This window comes from Equus przewalskii, chromosome 6 (assembly GCF_037783145.1).
Source record: "Equus przewalskii isolate Varuska chromosome 6, EquPr2, whole genome shotgun sequence".
Taxonomy (NCBI): domain Eukaryota; kingdom Metazoa; phylum Chordata; class Mammalia; order Perissodactyla; family Equidae; genus Equus; species Equus przewalskii.
Window position 1 is genome coordinate 82,153,138 of NC_091836.1, and position 25,626 is coordinate 82,178,763.

Genomic DNA, 25,626 nt, shown 5'->3' on the forward strand with positions numbered 1-25,626 from the left:
CTCTGAATTAACCAAGGGACACTTTGAGGGGAGCTATTTCTGGACAATTGGGCTGCTGGGGTTAATCCATCATTATTTGGGTACTAAAAGGAAGTGTGACTTTGGTTACAGGCTTTTTTTTTTTTTTTGAGGAAGATCAGCCCTGAGCTAACTACTGCCAGTCCCCCTCCCTTTGCTGAGGAAGCCTGGCCCTGAGCTAACATCCATGCCCATTTTCCTCTGCTTTATATGTGGGACTCCTGCCACAACATCGCTTTTGCCAACGGTGCCATGTTCCCGTCCGGGATCCGAACCAGTGAACCCCAGGTCGCCGAGAAGCGGAACGTGCAAACTTAACCACTGCGCCACAGGGCCAGTCTGGGTTACAGGCTTTTAAGGCAGGAACCATTTATGTTATGGTAAGTTTTGCAAAATGTTCTTGTCCAAATTTGTCTGAAGGAATGAATGATCTGTTTTCAGTGCTTCCAGGTGAGCTTTCTTTTGTTGATTGTTTCTTTGAGAGGGAAAATAATGAAATTACATTTTCTTTTTTAGCCAGAAGCATTTCTGACTGTGCTTACAATAACATCATCTGATTAACGCAAGCGTGTGGGTCTGTCTTAGCTGTGCACTTTGTAACTAACCGGTGACGAAGGCTTTGTTCCAGTTGGCCACATGAAATGGGGGGAGGCTTTCTCCCCCTCTCTGCTGGATTGGAGGACGGCCACTCTTTATTTTCATTGGAAGAGTACATCGCCTGATATTGCACACACCGGCATGAACACAAGAGGCCTTTATCTGGGTTACCCGATCACAGTCGTATGCAACTTTCATTACTTGATTGGCTGCAAGACGCAGGAAGGGTTTTCCAGGGAAACCTCGAATATAATAACACACCCAGGAGTCAACAGCCTTTTTAGCCAGGGGCGCTGACCCTCCTTATTGTAACACAGACCAATGTCATTTTTTACCTAAGGAACTTCACACTGGCATGTGTGTGCATGTGTGTGTGTGTGTGTGTGTGTGTGCGCGCGTGCGCACACGTTTGTGAGAGAGAGAGAGAGAGAGAGTGACACTCCCAGGATCTATAAAGTTTTTTACACTTCAAAAATATTTTGGAAAGGAACTTCTCTACAATGTGTCTTGGGCTGCTTCCTGTCCCCATTTCCCTGCACAAACACAGAGTTGCTTCTGTGAATAAAGAAAAAACCGTGTCAGAAAGCAGAGCTTAAGAGGCCCAGGAACCTCGGCCCAGCGTCAGCCGCCTGCCTCGTGTCAGGAGGGAAGGAAACCAACCATCTACTGAGCGTTCCCCGTGAACGAGACACTTCGCCTGTCTAATTACCCTAAGCTTCAAGTCCTATTGTCTCTTTTATAGGAGTACACTCTGAGACTCAGGGAGGTTATGGGAAGTCACACGTCCCCCATCAGTCCGAGCTCCCACCCATCTCTGGCATGGATTCTTGCTATTGCTTTTTAACTGATCTCTCCACTTTGAAATCTTTTTGCATGAAGTTTTCAAAGTACAAATCTCATCAGGTGACACATATACACTCTTTACCTCATCCCCACTGCCAAAAAACCTCCTCGTCATCCCACGTTCTTGGCAGAAAGGCCAGATGCCCTATGGTATCCAACGCAGCCCCGCGTGATCCGTCCCCTCCTCTCTCTTCAGCTTCATCTCGTCCTGCTTTCCCTTCACCCTCTGGGCTCTAAACCAACTCTGAGGTGCCATGCTTCTCTCTGGCACAGACCGTCTTACGTGCTGTTGTCTCCCCCCGGGCAGCCACTGCAGGCCCACCTTCCGGCCCCACCTGGGCCTCAGTTCACCCGTCACTTCCCCAGGCAAGCCTGAACTGCCTCCTGCACTGTTTCACACCTTAGAGTCCTGTGTGTGCTTCCTGTGGAGCGCCTACCACCATTTAAAATGGGCATTTTTACCTTATGAGCACTTGATTATCTTCTGACTTCCTATTAGACTGGCTCAGACTGAGTCTTTTGTTTTTCTTATCAATTTTGAACGCCTTACACAGCGCCCGGCCCGAGGGAGGCAACTCCATATTTGTTGTGTAAATAAGACCAAACAGGAAAGAATAAATCAACACCTGGATGAATGATAAGCCAGGATTTAAACATCCTAGTTTGTGTTCATCCCACTGCCTCACACGCCCTCTTCTGACCATCGGCCTCCTGGCTCTGAAGTCATTGGTTAAACTCCCTCCATTGTCCTCCCGTCCTCAGGACTGATAAACAGAAGCGCTCATGTCTTTTCCAGCTGCTTGAAAAATTGGTACCGATACCAAAACTTTCCCCTTGGATGTTTCCCTTTTCAGAAACTTCTCTCGTCAGCTTTGGATAAGGGAAGCCTTTTTTCTTGCTCCTGCTCTTGACCTCACATCTCCCTTCCCTGATACCTCAGTTCTCATAGACTGAAAATATCCTTCTTTGCTCCCCTGACCCAAGACGCAGAGCTAAGGTGCATGACACAGTGGCTCTTCCCTGGGAGGCAACAGAGCAGGGGGGCTGAGGCATGACGGAGTACAGGTGAGTGAGCACCTGTGAGCCAGAAAATTAAGGTGCACATCAACAAGAGATCCACTGGGGGAAAAATGCATGGTGGACCCAGCCTTCAATTTCTAGCAGTTTTCCTGAAAGCATTTAAAGCTTTAAGCTATAATATTTGCAGCTAGAGCATCACCACATTGCAGTCAACCTAACCCACACTTACTCAGGACCTGCCATGGTTCAGATGCTGTGCAAGGCCCTGGGCTGGACAGGGTGGAGGTCCTGCTCCCGGGGCAGAGGGGAAGATACTGGGGCAGAGGTGTGTAGCACACCGTCCTAGAGAAAGGGATGACTACTCAGAAACATGGAGGAGGGGACAATAATGCTGTTGGGTAGAGGGTGAAGAGAGAGATAGGCTAGGAAACGGACAGAAGGGAACATTCAGCTGGTTTTTAAGGATAAAGAGCATTTCATTAGACAAGTAAGGCAGGATAGGGTAACCCAGATGCAAGGAAGACGTGGGCCACGTGCAGAAGCTAGAAGTAGAAGGTGTTTTGAGAACAGAGAGTATTTTGTTCATCTGAAGCATTGGGTGTGTGTTACAAATAGCATGACTATATGATTTATTGTCCAAATTGAGAGACTTTGAGAGTAAAGCGGCACGCTATTAATAATGATGGCAGGATGACAGGCACAAACCAAGACTATCCGAGGCAAATTAGCCTGTGTGGCCATCTAGTTAGAGGGGAAGAAGGCCATGAGTGGGTACCAGATGGGAAGGTGGTGGGACAGGGACTGAAGGCCTTAAACCTGCTCGGGAGCCAGGATTTGATCCTCGAGGCATTGAAATGTCATTGAAGGGTGCCAAGCAGGGTGGGGATATGATGGTCCCTGTGTTGTGGGAAGATCACCAAGGGAGTCATATTGAGAATTCAAGGATCTAGACTGTAAGCTTTCCAAGGGCAGGAATCTCATGCTTTTATTTGGAATTTATGCCCAATGTATACACAGTGGCTAGCATGATGTCTGGCATAGAGAAGAAGCTTAATAAAAATTTCCAATGCAAGGTCTTCAGTGAGGCTTGTCTTTAAAATTACAATCCCCTCCCCTCTCATCATAAGCAGTATTTCCTGTCCCCTTCTCTCCATGGCTTATCGCTGTCTGACATGCTAGATGTGTGTCTGCATCCTCCTTCCAGAAGGCAAGCTCCACCAAGGCAGAGATTTTCATCTGTTCTGTTCACCGCTGTTTCCCTAGTTCCTGGTGCCAGGAAGGTACTCAATACATCCTTGTTGAAGGAAGGGAAGATGGCGGAAGGCAAAGAGATTTGTTCACAGTCTGTGACAACTGTGTGGGTGTGGGAGAGGAGGATCTGGAAGGGGCAGTGTGGTAGAGATAAAGAGTGAGAAAACTTGAATCAAGACTTGTTTGCCCAGATCTTCCTCCTGGGATCGTCTTGCACAGAGCATCTTCATCTTCAAAGTTCCTTCTGGGATCTGCAGTGAGTTGGTGTGGAAGGAATCCCCAGGCCTCCTGGCTGTGAATCATTAACATCTCCTCTGCCCTCTGTTTGACTGCTCAGCCAAGGTCACCATCATTTCCTGCACAGCCTGACTCCAAGTGCTCAGAGCTTGCCTGTGAATGTTTAATGAAAGGATGCCATTTGCCACATTAGCAAGGGGAAAGGAATATCAGTTCACAAAGTTCTTTTTCAAGCACTTTTTTTCCGTCCACAAGATTTAGGCATCTTTTTTTTTGCAATTAAATAGCCCTTTCCAATGACTCTCTCCCCTCCTACACCTGCTTCAAAGGGTCTCTCCCTGCATTTGTGGGCCTCACTTCCAGCCAGGCCTCTTTCTCTCAGGCTCTTTCATTTCTTCTATATGACTTATTCTTTCTGTGTCTCACCCCAACCCCAAATAAGTTGGACAAGTGGGCCTTGGTATCCTCCTTTATGGGATAAATTCAACCCATGGCCAACCATCTTCCCAAACCCCAAATGACTAAGCATGTAAGGGCCCTTCAATCTGCTCAAGTCTCCGTCTTGGCCGAGTGTCAGTCCCAAGCTTTCATTGTGGTTTCTTCTGGGAAACCTATGGGCTATTCTTCATGTCAACAAAACCCCTGGCAACCTGCCCAGGCCTGCCTGGACGTGCCATAGATAGTGCGGTGGTAACAGATTGGGCTTCTCTGTCACAACCACATTCCACACTGTGCTGGCACTGGGTGGGACAGAGGAGTAGGCCAGGGGGTATTGTGATTAGAGCCAACACTCTAGGTCCTGCCATCTGGAAAGGGCAGCTGATGGGGACTACTTGAAGACTGGGGACACCTGGGGACAACAGTTAGCAGACCTGATGGGATGGATGCAGGGATCAGGGTGGAATTCTGAGGCAGGTCAGTAGCAACAGTGATCTAAAAGCTAGAGATGAATGCAGACCCTGTGGTGGAATCAGAGTGTGGATGCAGACGCTACAGAGGAATGAAAAACTAGGAAGACCGTTGTAACCGTATATGCACATTTTTAAGAGGAAGGCCTGTTGGGAAATGAGATTGACAACCAAAGGCCAAAAGTGTGCTGGTGAAGATGCACAAGAAGGGCACGAGGATGAAGTGGTTATCTGATCCTAGGCCCAGTACCTGGCGTCCCTAACACCTTCACTCCATTTCAGGAAAGCATACGGTCAGTTTCTGTGTAGGAACTGTGCTTCCCTAGATGGGCCCAGATATTTTCCTGGGTTCAACCTTCCATTGGGATTGATTCTGACCACTGCAGTTCACAGTTCATTTGTTCATTCACAAACTCTCATTGAGTCCATTGGCAGGTCCTGAGACACAGCTGTCCCTGCCTTCAGATATCTCCTAGTCCAGTGGCAGGGGCTGCCTAGTAGGTAGGGAATTACAAATCTCTGTGATCAGCACTATTATAGAGGCATGCCCAGAGGGCCACGGGAGCGCATAGGACGGATGCCATCCTAGGTTGGACCCCCAGATAGATGGGTGTGTAAATGATTTTTCAAGTAGTGCTCCCAGGAGAAATCGGTAAGAGAGTGGGGGAAGTAGGGCAGGAAGGAGGAAGAAGCCCAATGAGGGTGAGATTCAAAGCACAAGTCCTGCTGAGAGAAGCTTCCACCTGACCCCACAGGAAAACTCCGGAGTGTAAACCAGGCCTCGGAATTTGTCCCCAAAATATGGGGAGAACCTGGGCTTTCAGATTTCCAATCTATCAGTCACTGGCTAAGGACTGCTGCGAGGGCGGGCACATAAATTCCCAGACACGCTGTCCATGCAGGTGCCCGTGGGCCCAGGGCAGCGCCTCTGGAAAAGAGTCACAGGTGTCGGGTGCAGAAAAGAAAAACATTCCAAAGGGGAAAACAGAAGGAAGCCAGGGAGGGGCACAGAGCAATAGCAAAGGGATCTGGGGCAATCTGGATGGAGCATCAATGTCTGATACAGGCACACAACCCAACTTTATGGGTCAAGATAGACTTCCTGAGGAGGTGACACCACACCTGGGAGATGGCTGGGAGTTATGCAGCCAAGGCTATGTGAGAGGCTCGAGGCAGGGAGATGGTAGAAGAGGATGAGCAGGGAGCAAATGCCTGTGATAACTACATTCAAGGGGACCTCTCTCTTACCTTGGGTGGTTTCTTTTCCCAGTTGTAAGCAATTTGTAATTAGCAAGATAACAACATCAGAATACCCAACCTCTTTGCTTAGAAAACAAAACAAACGAAAACACACACTATTACCTGGTTTCCTTCGAAAAAGAACAGACTGTGGTTGAGAATGATGTCTGTTCTTGACCTCGGTGGGGAGCTGTTAGTAATGTCTACTTCTTTATAAATGAATCTGTACCTAAAGCCATGCAGGATGGTGCTCTGGGTCCTCAGGCAGGGGCACCTGCTCTCGCCTGTCACCTCTGCCTCAGCCAGCTGCCCTGGGATCCAAGAGGGGCTCCCCTTGAAGGAAGAAATGGTCCTCTGTCTCTCCAACTGTTCTGTTCCTTCTGTTCCGGGAAGACAGGTGAGGCATGCGGCTGGGGGAAGAGACGAACCTCCTCAAAATTTCTGTTGGAAACATTTGTGAAGACAAATTAGCCTGAGAAGACTTTGTCTTTCCTCCAACTCACATTTAATTTGAATACAAATCTGCCCTCTGTGCAGTCTTTGGTTCCAGAACACCTACACCTTGGTGAGCACAGCCCAGAATGGTTCTGCCTCTGGAGCACAGATCTAATATTTCTGTCTCTGCCTCAAGCAGGGACACAATTTTTTAACCTGTAGAATGTCCAAATATCGGTAAAACTAAAGAGTATTAAGTCAGTCAGTGTGTTTTACAGATGAAGAAACTGAGGCACCAAGAGGGAAAGTGATTTGTGGGGAGCAACAGGGACAGATCTGGAACACGCGTGTTCAGTCACCTGGTGCCCTTCCTTCCCACTGTCCTGGGCAGGCTTCCCTGCAGGCACCCTGCCAGCTCTGGCGTGTGGATGGGACTGAGAGGTGTGGAAGCGGGCCGAGTCCACACAGCTTCCCCTCTGGGCCCAGAGTGCACAGTCCTGCTCCCTAGAGCTGCTCTGGCCTGGACCCTGACCATCAGGTCACAGGGGCAGGTCTCCTGGCCTCCTGGGTGGAAGGCCAGTGTCCAGCTTTCTCTGAAGACCTATTATGGTAAAGTAGGAAGGTTACTGAGTCCAGAGTCCTACTCCTAGAACTTCCTGTGTGACATGGGCAAGCTCCTTCCCTGCTCTGGATGTTAGTGTCACCACCTGAAAAATGGGAGTGTTGGACCAGAGGACCCCGAGGAACTGTCCAGCCCTAATCCCCATGGCTGCCCCAGCCATGGCCCTGCTTGCTCCTCTGCCTCAGACCATCTGCACTTGTCTCCTTGCTTCACTATTTGTTTGTCCTTCTTGTGATGCCAGGGTCCCAGTCTCCGTCCCTCCTGACCCTTGCAGTCCCAAGGCTAACAACTGAAACCTGAAGTGAGGATGCAGACATTTGTGCAGAGAGGATGTGGGTAGTGACATTGCCCCAGCCCAGAGTGGCCCTCAATCCTGCCAGAGAGACAGGGACCAGGCAGGCCAGGGAGACCCACCTCGCATCCAGGCCTGCTTATCTGGACCTCACACTCGCAGAACCTATGCTTTTCTTTTGCCCAGGAAGTCATGGACGCTGTTGAAAATCCTGCTTCGTGAGTAATGGGATGAAATCCTTCAAGCTACATGGTCATTGGAAGCTGTGGCTGTCTCTTAACCAGACTGCCTCATCTATGTCCCCAAGTGGAAATGTTCTCACTACCCCCTCTAGCATTTGCTAAGTTTCTGCTGAAAAATCTTAGATATATTTTATGACCAAATGAAGCTTCTGGTTGTTGTGTCAAGCATCTCCTTTACAGGGGATTTCTCTGCCGTTGGGGGGCCAGGTGGTTGGCTCTTCCTCCATCCTCCCCTCATCACAAATGTGTGCTCGAGAGACAGGGGCATTGTCACTCGCCCTCAGTGTACAGAGGGGCCGAAGAGTCCTGCTTCCCCTCTAGGGTCTATGGGTATTGTGTTGTCACTTCTGCATTAGTCTGGGTTCTCTAGAGCAACAGAACCAGGAGAATAAGTATATGTATATCTTATACACACACATCAGAAGGAATTGGCTCACATGATTATGGAAGCTGAGAGGTCCCAAAATCTGTAGGATGAGTCGTCAAGCTGGAGACCCAGAAGAGCCAATGGGGTAGTTCCCGTCTGAAGACTGGCAAGCTCAAGACCCAGCAGAGTGGATGTTTCAGTTTAAAGGCAGGAAAAACATGATGCCCTAGCTTGCAGGTGGTCAGGCAGGAGGAATTCTCTATTACTTGTGGGAGAGTCAGACTCTTTCTCCTATTTAAGCCTTTAACTGATTGGATGAGGCCCACCACATTAGAGAGGGCAACAGGCTTTGCTCAGTCTACCAATTCAAATGTTACTCTCATCCAAAAACACTCGCATAAGAACACCCAGAATAACGTTTGACCAAATGGCTGGGCACCCCATGGCCCAGCCAAGACACGTAAAATTAAGCCCTATACCTTCCCAAAGAAATTCAAGACAATTTGCGAGCCAAGGGAGTGGAATTTCTTTGGCTGTGCGGGTCTTTCTTGAGGTTGCCAAAATTACACTGCATAGAAATTAGTAAGAAATGTCTTTTTTCTTACCCTAATGGTTGGACAGCCCATTCCCTGAGACATTTTGCTAATTGAGGCCTAACGACATGATTAGTCTCATTTTCTTTATTTCACTGTGTTTGAACTTTCAAAGACTAGCCAGCCAGTTGCTCTAACCGATGACTTACAGACACAAGTTTTATCTGATATTGATGCAAGAATGAACCTTCCTTGAGTTTTTCAAATAGCGCTTTACAATTCCTTTAATCAAGAAAACTACACCAAATGATTAATATTTCTTTATGATCCCAAGTCACCTCCCCCCAAAAAAAGAACAGAAAAATGCTCAGTTGTGAGAATGTGGAACCAAGCTGTGATTATGCTAAGGAAAATGATCTAAGAATCATTTCAAGGAAATAAATAGAAGACATATGCCTTCACTAGGCCCCTATATAAAGGAGAAAAAAAATGTTCTACCCTAACATATATATCAATGTAAGGAAAGTAAAATGCAGACGATCTTAATGCAGCAATGGGGTCATGATTATGCTGGTTCTTCCTCCATATAATTCTGTCTGAATCAGACTGGACTGTGACAGATGATCCTCCCAGGCAAATAGCAGGAGGAAGTGAGCAGGTATTGAACTCCGTATTAGTAAGCAAGGAGCCGGAAGCCTAGATGAGGGTCCTCAGACCGTCTCCACTACCAAGGGGAGAAGAGAATTAAAACACAGGGAGAAGTGAAATCAAGCCACCTTTCTTCCTAAATCTTAACTGTGATGCCCCCTCAGTATGTGCAGACACAATCTAAGGGTCAGAGTTCACTTGCAGAAAGAGGAGCTCCCCCTACACTTGGCTGTAAGGGTACCAAACTTACAGAATAAATGTCAGAGCTGAAGAAACAGACTCCAGGCGGAGCTTTCAGGAGGGACACCTAAAGCCACACTTCAGATTGGGGGCTTAGGGGGCCTGCTGCTCCTGCCACCATCAGGAAGTCGTTTCTGCTAAAGTGGGAAGCCACATCTGCTGGCTCCAGGACCATCACGCTTGCCAACACCTGTGCCAGCAAAATGGATGCTTTGTGCCTACCTCTCACCCTATGGAATTAATTCATTTTCCCAACGGGTATCACACAGCATCAGATAGAAGGGGCCAAAATCACACCCGGAACATGAGCTATAAAGGAGCGTGGGGGGTTTCAGCCTCTGCAGGGCAGAACGGCACTCAGAAGGAGCGGGGCAGTCCCCAACATCCACGACACGGTGTAGGCTCCACTGGGGTGGGGGAGCTTGGTTTTGGGGATGCGCATTTCACCTCTTGATGGTTAATCCCCTAATCTATAAAGATGGAGATAAGACTTACCTTAGAGAATTAAATGAAAGCACGTGTTCAAAGTTTCCATAATAATAATAGTTGGTCCCATAAATGTTAGGTTCCCTTTAAACTTGGAGGATGAGAAATCTAGGTCATGACTAATGCATATCAATCAAATTGATTGTTTTTAGGTAAATCTGTTTAATGATTACTTTAAGGCATAAATATTCAACGTGCTGCATAGGTCTGCACTGGGCTACACAGGTGGGTGAGGCTCACCTTGTCTCTGTCTCCCAGGGGCTCCCACATATAGAAGGATGGCTCAAGGTTGGAGGGGGGATCAGAAAAGGCTTCCAAAGGGGATGACTGAGATGAAGTTAAATAAGATAACCATGTGGTAATCATTTATCAGCCAAGTCGGGCCCTTCTGAGCTGAAAGGGAGCACTACTAATACTCACTCAAGGGCAAAGGCAGCAGCGACAAGGGCTGCCCTGAGCAAACCACGATGCATTCCAGCCTTAAAGGATGCAGCTGTCAAGTCTATCAGTTTTGCAGCAATTCCACAGGCCTAACTGAAATCAAAGTGGCTTAATTTAGACTCGTGCTGTCTTGGCCTTAGGCTGAGAATAAGCCATAGGAAAAAAGATGGACTGTATTACTCCAGACTTGGTTGCAAGTGACAGAAACACAACTCAGACTAGTTTGGGCAACAAGGGGACATTTTCTGGGTCACATAACCCTGGGATGACCTGGGCTCTGGAATTAGAGAACCAGGACAGGAACTCCATCACTGCTCCATCATTCTGTGCTCTCCCTCTCTCTGATCTTTGCTTCTCTCTTCACGGCAACCTCATCCTCTCAAACTGACTTTCTCTCCAAAGGTGGACCAATGCTCCCAAAAGTTGCAGGCTCATATTGTCCCAGCATCACCATCTGAGAAAAACTCTTCTCAGCTGCAGTTCAAAAACTCCCAGGGAACTATTCTGATTGGTCTGGTTTGGGTCATGTGCCAGTTCCCTGGACCAACTTCCATGGCCAAAGAGGACGATGTCTGTCTCCCCAAAAGCCATATTGGAGTGAGGGAGTCAAAGTTCTCCGAATGAACAAGGGCTACCCCTAGAAGAAGGGAAGTGTGCTGAGTGGACAGAATAATACACATTCACGAGAGGAGGCTTTGAAAAGATCTCCACTTCATAAGTGTAAACCATCCGTCTGGATATCCTCAATTTGAAAACAGACTGCTGCCCAGCTTTTCTTGTTTGGCTGAGACCAAGGAGCCAGGTGACCAAGGAGCTGCCGTACTGTGGCCTGAGCGGAACTCACAGCAAGGATTAGTCATTCACAGTCCAGAACAAGGAATAAACCCGTCAACTGGCAGACCTTCGGTTATAGACACCAAGCCATCAACCGGCCACATGCAGATAAATTCCAGGACAATTTCAAGAATGTGACAGAGAGTGAGGCATGGAGAGAGAACAACCCATGTAGACTCAGGATCAGAGAAATTAGGATTATTTACAGGTTGTGAGATTTGGGGAAAGTTCAAGTTCTCTCACCTTCTACACGCCCATCTCTGAAATAAAAAGATTAATACCTTGCCCACTGGTATTGAGAGGATTAAATAAGGTAACATAGATAAAAGGAGTACGACACTTTGCTTCCTCCTCCCTTGCCCCAAGCCAGCTGAGGCGTTTATATGAATAATCAAGGAAGGTTGCTGGAATATACGGGTCTATAAAACTGGTTGAAGAGAAGTAGTGCTGTATTTCCCAATAAGCTGGAGCTAAGGGGCAACACATGGGGATGATTGGTATTTCTTCATTTATTACAAAGCTGATTTGCCATCTCTGCCTTTTCTGTTTACACCCCTGTGGCAATTATCATTTGCACCACTCCCCTGGCACAGACCGCAGAGGGCATTGTTCAATTAGCTATTGTTTGATGTGTGTGAATTCCACCCTAACCAGTGACCGAGGGCACTTAATTGAACCTCTCGGAGCCTCATTCCCCAAATTTGAAAAATGAGGTAATAATGCTTTCTTCATAGAGTTGTTGTGAAGATTAAAGATAAGTTATGAAAAGTACCTACTAGTATGCCTGGCACGTATTAGTCCTAACAAATGTGTCTCTGTAGCCAACCTAACTAGAGCATAGCGTATTAGAAACTTTCGCTCCACTAACACGAGAAGTCTGAATTTTGTTTTGCTAACAAGTCCAACATGGGTATCTCTCTTGCGAACTAGGCTCCTCTATGTCCCTGATGTCACAGGATTCACCTGGTCCCAGCTTTTATGTCTAGCCAGCATGGATAGGTCTGTCTTGGGTAATGGCAACCAGCGCCTAGCTGGGATCCTGAGCTAAACTCAATGAACCTTGACGCTCTTCACAATGGACTCTGAGTATTTCCCTTGGAGATGGATGGTGGAGTGATTGTCACCTGTGGTTTGGACTGTTGATTATCTCCTCTTCCAGATCAGTCCTTACGTTGCCGTTTTCTTGGCCCATCTTTCTCCAGCTTCTTTTCCTTCTTTTCTTTCTCCACAGGCTGATCCACCCCTGAGGTCCCAGCACTGCCTAGTGGCTCAGCTCCTCCAGGTTTTAACAGTGAACTCTGACCTCAGACAGTCAGGACTGTGCATCATCTAGGTTTTGGAAAGACAGCTACAGTAGGTTTGCTAAATTGGTCTATTTCCACACTATTTGGACTGAATTATCATCTGTCATTATCCATCAGATCAATTCCTTCTTTACCAAATGTCTTAGGTCAGTTTCTTTGGAAACAGACCCTGAGATGAGGATTCATGTCTGAGTGATATACAGTCATGCACCGTATAATGACATTGTAGTCAACGACAGTCCCATAAGATTAGTACCATATAGCCTAGGTGTGTAGTAGGCTATACCATCTAGGTTGTGTAGGTATTATAGGGGAGGAAGAAATTTTCCTCTACCCTTCTAAGTTCTTCTGGTTGGTCTAATAGTTAAATTGACATGGGACAGATGAACAGAAGAAAAACAAAAAAAATTTCAATAACTTGTATACATGGGAGAAACCCAGGAAAACTGAGTAACTCACCAAAATGGCTGAAGCCATCACCTTAAATACCACCCTCAGCTAATGACAGAAGATGTTGGGGTGGGGAGACTCAGGGACTTCAAAGGGAAGGAAGGCAACTCATAGGTAGGTGAAAAGGATCAAACGTTTGGAAAACAAGTGTTTGGCCACACAGAAACAGAAGAACACAGAGGGGAGCCCAGCAAACAGGCATTTCTAGGTTCCTGCCTGTCTGCCACCTAGTTCATGTGATGCTAAGGTGAGAGCTCACTTCCTGAGATGGGTTTTTTAATCTGAATTCTTTGGGGCAGTTAGGGGGGAGGTGACAAGAAAAACTTTCTGAGTCTTTTGTTTCTTAAAATCAAGAAATTTATTTTAACAATAAATATCATAAAAATAATCAGCTTACAATTCTCATGTTAAAGAGACACAATTTGGGGTGGCAAATTTTGTTCCCCTTCAGTACAGCCTGTGATGTTCGCTCAATGGTGAAATTACCTAAGGACGCATTTCACAGAACGTATCCCCGTCGTTAAGCGATGCCTGACCGTATTAAGAAAGCGCTCCTGAAAGAAACCAGCAATGAACAGGAGGAGCAGGGAAGAGCAGGGAAAGACACCAACCCAGGGCAAGACTTGCGCTAAGTCACAGCCTCAGCCTGACACCACAGGGGAGCCCCGGAAGATAAATTACACCTGAGTTTCTCCAAACGCAAGGCAAGGGGGCTGGGCTCCCATGAAGGACTCTATCACTGGCCATTAGAAGCGAAGGAACATAGAAGCCGGGGGTAAGGCATGTGAAACAGTAAAAGGGGTCCAGGAAGGTCTGAGCACAGCCCCACTGTGTCCACTACTCCAAGTTCCCAGTGGAGGATCATATTTTCTGTTTTCACACCTTCAAGAAAAGGGGAACTTATGTTTTACAATTCATCACTTTCCAGTGTTCAGCAGGGCTAGTATTAAAAAAATTCTTCCTTATAGGGGCTAAAATGTGTATCTCTATAACTTCTACTCTTTGGTTCTAAGCAATTAACTGACAATCCATCAAACTCATCAGACATTTGTTGAGCACCCATTATGTACCAGGAAATACACCATGTGCTGGTTTCTGCCTGTGGAGCAACACAGAATAGATCTAATTATTTAGCACATTAGGTATTTATCCTAAAAATTACTTGAAGTAAGTTATAAGTATTTAGAAGAAGATAACAAGTTAATATAGCTTAAAAGAGGGCATACCAAAATAGCCCAAAGTTTAAACAACCCAAATGTCAATCAACAGTGGACTGAATAAAGAAATTGTAGTATATTTATACAGTGGAATACTATGCAGCAGTGAAAAATCGGGAACTACCACTTTCCCCAACAATATGGATGAACTTTCCAGAATAACGTGGATCACAAAAGCCTGGACAAAAACCAGTACATCCTATGTGATTCTGTTGTAGATAAAACTAATCTATAGTCATAGAGGTCAGGATAGTGGTTACTTCTGAGGCACAAAAGAACCTGTTCTAAAACGCGATTGGGTGGGGAGTACACAGTTATATACATATGTAAAAATCCATCAAGCTGTATATATAACATATTACAGGTATGTTATATCTCAATAAAAGTTTTTAATTAAAAAGAGGGTGCGGACAAAAAAAAGACAAAACTAAGACAATCAAGTAGATCCAGGAGTGAAGGCAATCATGCAGACCATCAGGACCTGCGCACTTGGTGTCTGTGCTCCACAGTTGGCTCTGCCCTTCCAGCAGCCGTCTGAGCATAACTGCCATGTCCTCCCCGCAACTGTTTTCTTCTCCAGACTGACTAGTCCCAGGTCTTACAGAAGTTTTCAGTGTCCGTGTCTCTAATATTTTTAATTTCCGTCTTCTGTATATTACAATATGTCAATATCTCTCTGGAAATGTGGCAGCCAAAACTTCCATATATCATAGAGCTGTGTTGAAAATTCACAGCTCCATTTCTCCTGCTCATGCATCAGTCGAGCCCAAGACTACTTCTGACAGCCAAGTGATAAGGTGTGCTGTCTTGGGCCCTTCCACTACCTACCTTCTTAACTAACCAAAATGAGCTGAAAAAGAAATACTGACTGTAGTTATGATTAAAACACCCAAGTCCTTATGATATGAGCTGTGGACACACCAGTTCCCCATTCTGTATTGATGATTGCTTTTTTTTTTTTTTAGTTTTTTTTTTTTTCCTTTTTCTCCCAAAGCCCCCTGGTACATGGTTGTGTATTTTTACTTGTGGGTCCTTCTAGTTGTGGCATGTGGGATGCCACCTCAGCATGGCTTGATGAGCGATGCCATGTCCGCGCCCAGGATCTGAACCGGTGAAACCCTGGGCCGCCAAAGCAGAGCGCACGAACTCAACCACTCGGCCATGGGGCAGGCCCCTGGTGATATTGCTTTTATTAAATCCATGTGGAGGACTTAGGTTAATATTTAAGTTTTAACTTAGTTTGCCTAATGTTCATTTTAAACCTGTATTCTATCGTACAACATACTCTCTGTCCTTCCCAGCTTTACATCGTCTCTAAATCTGATAAGCAGATCATTGATCTTTGACAAAGGCACTAATAAGACTGATACATAGAACAGGATCAAGGATGAAACCTTATCACGTGTGCTGGGTCAGTATTTTTTTGGGTATAATTTTCCACCAGCTGTTTGAAGTTCCCTGTGTCCAGCTCCCTTTTCTCCACTTAGCTCACAATATTTTGTGTCAATCAAGACGTACTACACTGATGGCATTTTTCTAATCTGCAGGTCTAATAATGCTGTCCCCAAAGCACTTTGGTTCTTAGTTAACCCATGCTGCCTCCTAGTGACCACTGCACTTTCTGAATGTTCTGAAATGTTACCAAGTCGTCAGCATTGGCAAATTCTGCTCCCAGCATCGTGCATATTAAACGAAAAAGTCAACAATAACATACTTAATAGAAACCTGACGCTCTACCAGAGAAAGTCTTACTACCATGCTCCATGTTGAGACGAAAGGATTTGTAAATCTTCTTCATATGGCTGCTTTCCAAGCATCTGATTCCAGCAAGCCCATCCAATGTCGGGGGAGGGGGTCCGCATCATCACTGCCAGAGGCATCAGTGCAATATTAAAAAGTTTCCATTCGTCGAGCATTTTCTATGAGCCAGGCCCTGTGCTGAGTAACTTAACAGAGTCACATCCTGGCACTCCTACTTACAGCAATGACCTTGTGTCTCTTTTCCTCCATTTCTACACCTAAAGCAGAGAGAGTGGCATTGTCCTTACAGACTGGTCACAAGGAGTAAATAAGTTAAGCACCCAGCACAGGGACCTGCATACAGGATGAGTTAGTTTTTTTCCCTCTTTTTTATTTTGTAAAGTTTTTACTCTACAGCTGATTCTGCTTGGAGAAATGCTGCTTACATAAGAAAAACCAACTAGTCATTTCAATAGATGCCTAAAGGGCTTTCAACAAAGTCCAGGAATAGGGATTAAGAATAGGAGATAAGAGCCAAAGAGCAGAAATTAGCAGGTACGGGATGGACAAATGCAGTAATGGCAATAGGATCTCCTGTGTGCAAGGCGCTACGCAGTTTGCAAAGGACCTTGCATATATCATTCTATTTGAACCTCACACTAACCCTGTGAGGTGAGCAAGGAAGCAATTCTTCTTCTTTCTATTTCACAAATGATGAACCAAAGGCACAGGGATTTCAAGAGGCTTTGCCCAAGGTTATGCTGGCACTGTGACTTCAGTGAACAAGTTCAGCGCTTGGTTAATTGGTGTAGTTGTCAGAGCCCTCTGGGGGTCCCTGCAGGAGCCAATGTTTCTTAGATGTGTTCTCCAAGACTTAGAAAGCACCCTGAATGTTGACTCTCTAAGTCTTCAAATGAAACTAAGGTTAATTTTTAGCCTGGAACTGCAAATTCAGTGGGGACAATTTACAGAGTGATTCCCTAGTTCTGTGTGACAGGCCGCAATAATGCAGCTAATGCATTTTCAGGGAAAACAATTTCACTTAGAACAGAACAGTAGATTCGACGCTATTCGGTTGTACAAAACACTTTGACTTTGACTTAAGAGTCAGGAGATCTGGGTCTCAGTTCTGTCCCTGTTAGTAACTATATATGTGAATTCAGGCAAATTACTTAACTCTCTTAGTTTCAGTTTCCTCATTCAAGAATAGGTGAGTAGGGGCCGGCCTGGTGGCGCGGCGGTTAAGTTTGCACGTTCCGCTGCGGCGGCCTCCGGTTCACCGGTTCCGATCCTGGGTGCGGACATGGCACCACTTGGCAAGCGATGCTGTGGCAGGCGTCCCACATATAAAGTAGAGGAACATGGGCATGGATGTTAGCTCAGGGCCAGTCTTCCTCAGCAAAAAGAGGAGGATTGGCAGCAGATGTTAGCTCAGGGCTAATCTTCCCCCCCCAAAAAAAATAAAGAAAGAAAGAATAGGTGAGTAATACACAGGGTTTCTTGTATTAAACAAGAAAATGTATGTAAAGGCTCCTGCCTAGTGCCTGACACACAGTATATATTCAATAATTAATTGTTGGTATTCTTCCCTGCTCCTCTTTTTTCTCCATCTTTGTGAGACTCAATTTCACCGTCTACGAAATCAGAATAAGGGATAGATCAGAGGTTCTCAATGCGTGTGTCATGGATGAGTAACCACAGCATCACCTGGGAACTGGTTAGGAAAGTTGTGGGCCCCACTCCAAACCTATTTCAACAAGCTGTGATGACCAAACTCCGAGACGGACCCCAGTGATTTGCACTTCAGGGAATTCACACCCCTGTGTAGTCCTGCTGCACCATGAACCAGAATTGGTCTGTCTGATGACTAAAATACATCAGAAGGGATGGTATGTCTCTTCTAACATTTTATTACAAAATACACTGTGGCTTCCATCTTAGTTGTTCTCTAGATCTTTCTTGGATCACTGACTTTAGGAAAGCCAGCTGCCAGGCTTTTAGGATATTCAGGCAGCTACAGAGAGGCCCACATAGTGAAGAAGAGACCTCACCTCAAGCCATGTGAGTAACCCTTTCGGAAGCAGATCACCCAGCCCCAGTCAAGCCTTCAGATGATTGCAGTTCCAACAAACACCTGATGGCAGTCTCATCAGAGACCTTCAGCCAGAACCACTCTGCTAAACCATTCTTGGATTCATGACCCCCAGCAAGTGTGAGATAATAAATCTTTGTTATTTTAAGTTGCTAAGTTTTGGGGCAATTTGTTAAATAGCAAGAGATAACTAATGCACAAGCCCTCCAGGTGTTCTGATGCACACTCAAGTTTGAGTACCACTGGGATAGATGATTCCTAAGCTTCTTTACCACTCAAAAACTTTGGAATTTTGTGGTCAATGTTTGGAATTAAAAAGCAAGCAAGAAAATGAACCTTATCCTTGTACCAAACAAAAGGACATTGGCCTCTGGAGCTCTGGTTTCAGACCTGGCCATTGAAATTCAAGGAAAACTTGGAAAAGCTGGAGAAATTCCAGAGAAGGACAAGTGAGAGAAGCTGCAACCTAGAACCACCACCTGTCTGTGGATCCCAAGACAAATAGGACTCTATTGTTGGAAAAACTCAGAGATGATAAAGTCTGGAAAATCACAAGGCACATGGTCAGGACTGCGGACTTATTACCCAAGTTCAGGGAAAGCAGAGTTAACAGCAGCAAATGTAGTGAAAAGGATCCAGACAGCAGAGTCCAACAGACTGGGTTCTGCTCCAGAGAAGCCACTCACCTGGGGAAAATTCAATCCCCTCTCTGAGTCTCAGCTTCTTCATCTGGGGAAAAAGGAATAAGACTATTGGCTTGGTAGCCCAAAGATAAGAATTCACATTAAGCTGCTTAAAGAACCTGCCACAAAGCAGATTTTCAAGGAGCAATAACTATCTTTGGAAATGAATGCAATAAAAGGTGGCCTTTGGTGAGTACCTCTTCCTACGTGCCATCTGTGCTTTCCTACTGTGAGAGGAACCCCGGCCGAACCTCCAACTAGACTCAGCGTGGCTTTAAATTAACTGATGAGTTAGTTTATCACAGGCTACAAGGCAAATGGCCGATGTTTGAGTAATGCCTTATGTTTCAGAGGTTAACACCTCAGAGACTGAACATCCCAGCCCCAGGCACTCCATCCCTTGGTACCCTCCCACCATCCCCTCCCATCATGGAGCAGAATCCTGAAGGAATGGACCACCAGAGCACCCTAGGGAGCAGCAGGATTTCTGATGACCCAGTGGGTGGGTGGTAGGCAGCGGGGGAGCATGGGGTGATGCGCTCATCAAAAACAAAGGACAAGGGGCCGGCCCGGTTGCGCAGCGGTTAGGGGCGCACTTTCTGCTTCAGTGGCCCAGGGTTCGCCAGTTCGGGTCCTGGGTGTGGACACGGCACTCTTTGGTGGGCCATGCTGTGGTGGACGTCCCACATATAAAGTAGAGGAAGATGGGTATGGATGTTAGCTCAGGGCCAGTCTTCCTCAGCAAAAAGAGGAGGATTGGAAGCAGATGTTAGCTCAGGGCTAATCTTCCTCAAAAAAACCCACAAAAAACAAAGGACAAATGTGATGCTGCAGGCCCGCGTGTGTCCAGCAGGCTTTCTGGACCGTGGCGTTTCCCTCCCTCCAAGCTGGGTTGGAACCGAGGAATAACTTTTCCAACAATCCACACCCACTTTACCCGCAGCCATTGTCCCTGAGTACAAACTCCCTCTTGGACATTACAAATGTACCAGAAATAATCTGCTCATAGTTGCAAACAGCTCCCTTCCCTTCAGCGACTATTGAAGATTTTGGTAAGTTGTCACCCCAAAAAGTAGATAATTCATCCCACCTTCCATTTGCAGTCCCCCTGCCATGCCTTAGCTGTTTTCTGCCACAACGCTATTGTTTGGGAAAGTATTCTCATCTGGTTACACGACTGTTGAAACTTGCCTGTAAAACGATGAGCCATTTGCGGCCGTGCCACAGCCGAGGGAATTAGTCGCTATTAAAATCGTGTTCAAACCAGGGCGTTGCCAAGGTGCCGACATCTGGGGAAGCTGCCTGGAGGGCTTTGGCTCCCTAACAAAGACTTGAAGAAGGCAGGATCTCAGTGGGGTTTCTAAATCACGGACAGACAGACAATCTGAGGCAAGAAGTCCTCTGGAGACCACTCCGAGCCCCTTCGCGAGTGAAACCTCCTGGGTTTTAAAACCTTTTCATTCACAAGAGCCAGATGTGTCCTGAAGTGTGGAAGTAAAGTAGGGAACCTTCGAGATGGGGACCAAGGCAAGAAGGAAGGTGAAGAAAAGTGTGTCAATGAGCCATTTTTCACTTTCTCCCTTATATGCAACTGTTTATCAACCCTTAACACTTTTCCAAATACCAATCAATACACAAACAAACATGTTCCCGCTTGTAAGCGAAAGTTGTAAACGGTGGTAAAGTCAGCCGTGTGTAAATGGTGGAGTGACATGTGTGTGACACATCCTGGCAAGACATGCCCACACTTTTGATTTTTGTCAAGTCTGGATTAGCCTGACAGAGGGAACCCTAGGCATGAATAATGAACACAGCCCAGGACCTGAGGTCCCTCCTGTTTCAGTTTGGGATGCAACTGAACACGGCTCTCGAGCAGCAGGCTGATGCCTCCAGTGGTATTTTTCTCCAGATAATGTTAAAGTGAATTTGCATTCTCTGATCCCACCTAGGCTCAGCTCTCCAGGTGGTGGGGGTGAGGCAGGGGAGGTGGGAGGAGGAGAGGGTTGTTGAAGTCATCGAGAAACTCCGCAGACTTGTCCCTAGATAAGTGGCCTTCGCGGTTTTTTTTTTTATTGTCATGCCTTCTAAAAGAATTTTTAAAAACTATGTACCTGCTTGCCCATTTTTAAGTTGCCATCTAAAATATTTCATCATTAAATAGCTGCAAATGATGTAATTATGACACATTGGAAGTGTTAATTTTAAAAACAAAGCTGACATATAATTATTTTAAATGTATCCAGTGGCATGTAAATATCATAAACGTTAATTCCCACTGTCATCCCTTTAAAGAAATACATATGCAAATCTTCTTTAATTGTCTGATATTTAACATTACGGTTTTCTCTTCTTGAATTTTGACCTCCATTCTATTTCACATACTGTATTTTAGCCTACTATATTGCTTTAGTCTACAGTTTTTTACTGATTACTCAATACTTTTCTGCAATAAAGTATATAAATTGAAGATTTTATTTATTTTTATTTCCGGTGACAAGTCTCTAAGTGTGAAATTTGTTATCCAATACTCTTTTTGTAAAAGCATATAAAAAGGAGACTAAGTGTGCAGAAAAATATAAAACACTTCTTACCTTTTACATGTTATTTTTACTTAAAAAAAGTAATATTGGGGTTTTGGAGATAAACACGAAGTTTCTCACCTCCTTTTCCTTGAAACACAAAATATGCAAATAAGACAGGGATTCAGACCAAATGAATGAGAGTCCTCACCAAGCTCTTTTCCTTTACTGAAAATGCAGAAAATGCACAGGGCACACTTCCTAGGTGATTAGCATTTCCGAGCGTGCTGTTCTCGAATGTCGAGTATCCTAATTTTACAGGACAGAGAGACAGGGACAGGGAGACGGAGAGAGATGGTAGAGCTTTGCCCTGAGTTTACTGGTGAGAGAGGAAGTGAGGCCCAGCTGCTTTCATTACTTCTCCCCTGCACTCTCTACTCTACTCCAGCAGGCTTAACCATCACAAGGAAGGCATTCCCTGACGATGTTTGGGGGATGATGAAGAGAGATGGCTAAATGAAAATTATCACCCCTCCACCACACTCCATAATATATGTGAATTTATAACATCCCGATGTGTATCCAAATCTGCTTTTCTAAAACACCACTTTCTCTTAATGGAAATATGTATCAGGCAGAGGAAGAGCCCAAAAGCAAACCAATGGTGGCTTGACTAAAGGAGGCTTCCTAAATATCAATATTTCAAATCGTCCCATTGTTTGAAACTCAGGAGGATTTTGGGGGGGTGGTGAAGAAGATTGGCCCTGAGCTAATATCTGTGCCAGTCTTCCTCTATTTTTGGTGGGACACTGCCACAGTATGGCTTGATGAGCAGTGTGTAGGTCCACGCCAGGGATCAGAAACTGCGAACCGTAGACCCCAGAGCTGCCAAAGCGGACAGCATGAAATTAACCACTACAGCAATAGGCCAGGCCCCCAAGGATGATTTTTTATTCCAGGGCAAAGCCTTATATTAAGATCTGGGGGGGAGAAGTGGTGATAGGTGCCCCTTTCTTTTGTAAAATACAAGGAAGGCAGTTGTGACCTCTGTTCAAATGCCAAAGAAAGGGGCTGGCTCCGTGGCCGAGTGGTTAAGTTCACGCACTTCGCTGCGGTGGCCCAGGGTTCGGATCCTGGGCGTGGACGTGGCACTGCTCATCAGGCTACGTTGAGGCGGCGTCCCACATCCCACAACTAGAAGGACCTGCAACTGAGATACACAACTATGTACGGGACGGGAGACGGGGGTTGGGAAGATAAAGCAGAAAAGAAAAAGAAGATTGGCAACAGTTGTTAGTTCAGGTGCCAATCTTTAAAAAAAAAAATGCCAAAGAAAACCCTAAACCCAAATACCCCAAACCCAAATGCCCGCATGAGCGTACTTGCCAGCAGAACTAGAAGCAGCAGAAGCGTGGCTTCCACCTCATCATGTTTCACTTCCACCTGTTGAATCTCACGTGGATACATCTGACTGGCAGAGCCCAAATCTCATGCAGAACCCCAGCTGTACCGGGGTCTGGCAAATATAGGATTCTATTCCTGTCCAGCCTCTGCATTATCAGAAAGCATCTAGAAGAAGACAGAATGGATATTGAGCAACCTGATCTTTGGTATCTACACAACTGGAAAAGCCTATAAAATCGTGGCTGGGCATTTGCACTCGATCTCTAACCTGCCTCCCTCTTGGTCCCCCAACATGCTCTGCCTCTCACGTCTCTGACTTTGCATGGCATGTTCCTGCCACTGCCTGGAATTCTCTTTCTGCTCCCTTAAGCTGGGAACTCCGACATGTTCATGAAAATACCGTCCCATTAAGGCTGTGCTCCCCGCACTTTGTATGTTACCTAGTTACAGCACTTCTCATGCTGTGTAATAGTCGGTTTATTTGCATGGTTGTCTTTCTTATTAGACCCTGGGCTCTTTGAAAACAGGGAACTGATTCATGTCTGTGTCTCCAGTGCCTCGTGCATTTCAGTTGCTTCTCAGTGCGCTTGGGCTGAGTGAATGAGTAAATAAATTAATGAACTGAGTCATAGACGAAGCGGTCGACGCCATGTGTTTCACCCGCTCCTTCTCCAAGTCACTGTGCTGTACTAAGCACGTTGATTATAGAGAAGACCCACACTCAATTTTCTCTCTATCGAACATTCCCATTTGCATCTCTGGAGCCACAGGGGAACATTAAAACAAGTAATAAAAACAATAAAACGCTGATGTGATACTAACAGCCAATTCTTCATTTTTAGAGTAAGGGAAATATCTTCATGTTGGTCATATTTGGATGCTCATCTCTTTTTATTATTATTATCATTGTTTGGTAATGCTAACCTGGTCCCTTACAGCAGAATGCATAGTCTAGATAGATATCAGGACTTCGGTAATAATTACAGAAAGTTCTCAGTCTCTCCACTTGCAATTAGTCAAGCTGCTTCTACCTCTAATTCGCTAACTCTGCTTATTCTGTTGCAAATTCCCTGCTGACATCTCTCTCCAATGCTAGGAGCTAAGTACCTTTTTCTGCCCCAAGATCTGCTGCCTTCACGTTCTTTCTCTCTCTTCTGCTTCCTCTCTCTACTCTTGCTCTCCACTCCACCGCGCACCCCCCCCCCCCACTTTTCCCTGAGTGCTCCTTCCTCTTCCTCTATCTTCATTTTCACAGCAGAGGTCAGAGGTCAGGTGGGGCTGAGCATCACTTGCAAACTTCTCCCCAACTTGCAGAAGTCATTTGCTGTGATTACTGCCCCTGTTACATGCGCAGACACTCCACAGCCGTAGCAGATCTGAGGCTTTTCTGATGAACCGTTCAGTGGCCATCAGAGAAGGGCTACATTCAGAGGCTTGGGTAATGACTATCCCCTGATTATATCTCAGGAAGTTCAACCACACCTTTGAGAAGCCCAATGGCAGCCTCAACCTGTTGGGGACACTCTGGCATAATTTTTTTTTCTTTTTTTTTGCTGGGAAAGATTCACCCTGAGTGAACATCTATTCCCAGTATTACTCCCTTTTTTTTTCCCTCCCCAAAGCCCCAGTACATAGTTGTATACCCTAGTTGTAAGTCCTTCTAGTTCTTCTGTGTGAGCTGCCGCCACAGCGTGGCAACTGACAGACGGGTGGTCTGGTTCTGTGACTGGGAACCAAACCCGGGCCACCGAAGTGGAGCGTGCCGTATTTTAACTGCTAGGCCATCAGGGCTGACTCATGGCATAACATTTTTAAATAAAGCTTTTTGTGATTTTTTCTTGATTATAAAAAATAATATATCTTTAAAACTGGAAAATACAGGAAAGTACACAGAAGAAAATAGAAGTTCCATACAATTCCATCAGGAAGACAAAACCCACTATTAACTGTTCAATTGGGTGCATTTTCTTCCAAGCTTTCTTCCTATAAATATATATACAGAGTAAGTAGGGTTTTACGTAGTTCTAGTTCCTGATATTCACTAACATTCTAACATAAACATTTGCCCATGCCATTAAGATGTCTTCATAAACACAAACGTAATTGACACATGATATCCCATTCATGCAGGTACCATAATTTCCCGCCATCCTGATGTTGTTGAAAAGTTATGTTGTTTCCACGATGACCATAAATGGGCTTGTACGTATTTTTTACACACATTTCTCGTAGTTTCCTTGGGCTAGTTTCCTAGGAATGGAACTACTCGCTTGAAGGGTACAAATATTTTATGACAATTGATAAATATTGCCTTCCAAAACCTTCCAGCAATTTACAGTGTAAGCAACACGTGAAAGCATTCATCTCACCAAACTCTTGGCCTCGTTTAACCTTGCATCACCATCGGCAAAATGAACTTTGTGTGAGCAAATAAGTGGTGGAGATTTTTTTTTTTTTTGAGGAAGATTAGCCTTGAGCTAACATCTGCTGCCACTCTTTATGCTGAGGAAGACTGGCCCTGAGCTAACATCCATGCCCATGTTCCTCTACTTTATATGTGGGACGCCTACTACAGCATGGCTTGCCAAGCGGTGCCATGTCCGTAGCTGGGATCTGAACCGGCAAACCCCAGGCCACCAAAGTGGAACGTGCAAACTTAACTGCTGCGCCACCGGGCCGGCCCCTGGTAGAGATTTTTTGATAGGTAATATATAGATGATCCTTTCTAAACCCTGGGGTGATGGAATTTTAGCCCTTTCTGGACACTAAGTGTAAACGTGTTAATACAGGATAAGCTAAGATAACAAACAAAGCTCAAACACTCAGTGGTGTAGCACACAAAGTTGGTTTCCCATCACAGCTGGATACGTCGGGTGACTCTCCTGAGCAGCTCTCCTCCAAAGGATGACCCAGGAATCCAGAAGCCTTCTATCTTGTAACTTTTCATCCCCAAAGCCCTTTACT

At 45.6% G+C, this 25,626-nt stretch overlaps 1 long non-coding RNA gene across 1 annotated transcript; it reads right to left on the bottom strand.

The window, feature by feature from the left end:
• Positions 1–3,437: 3,437 nt before the first annotated feature.
• Positions 3,438–6,575, bottom strand: LOC139084219 (uncharacterized). Its single transcript, XR_011541626.1, has 2 exons — positions 6,237–6,575; positions 3,438–4,119 (listed from the first exon to the last, which is right to left on the bottom strand). It is a non-coding gene; the product is annotated as an uncharacterized lncRNA (long non-coding RNA).
• Between the last annotated feature and the right edge of the window lie 19,051 nt (positions 6,576–25,626).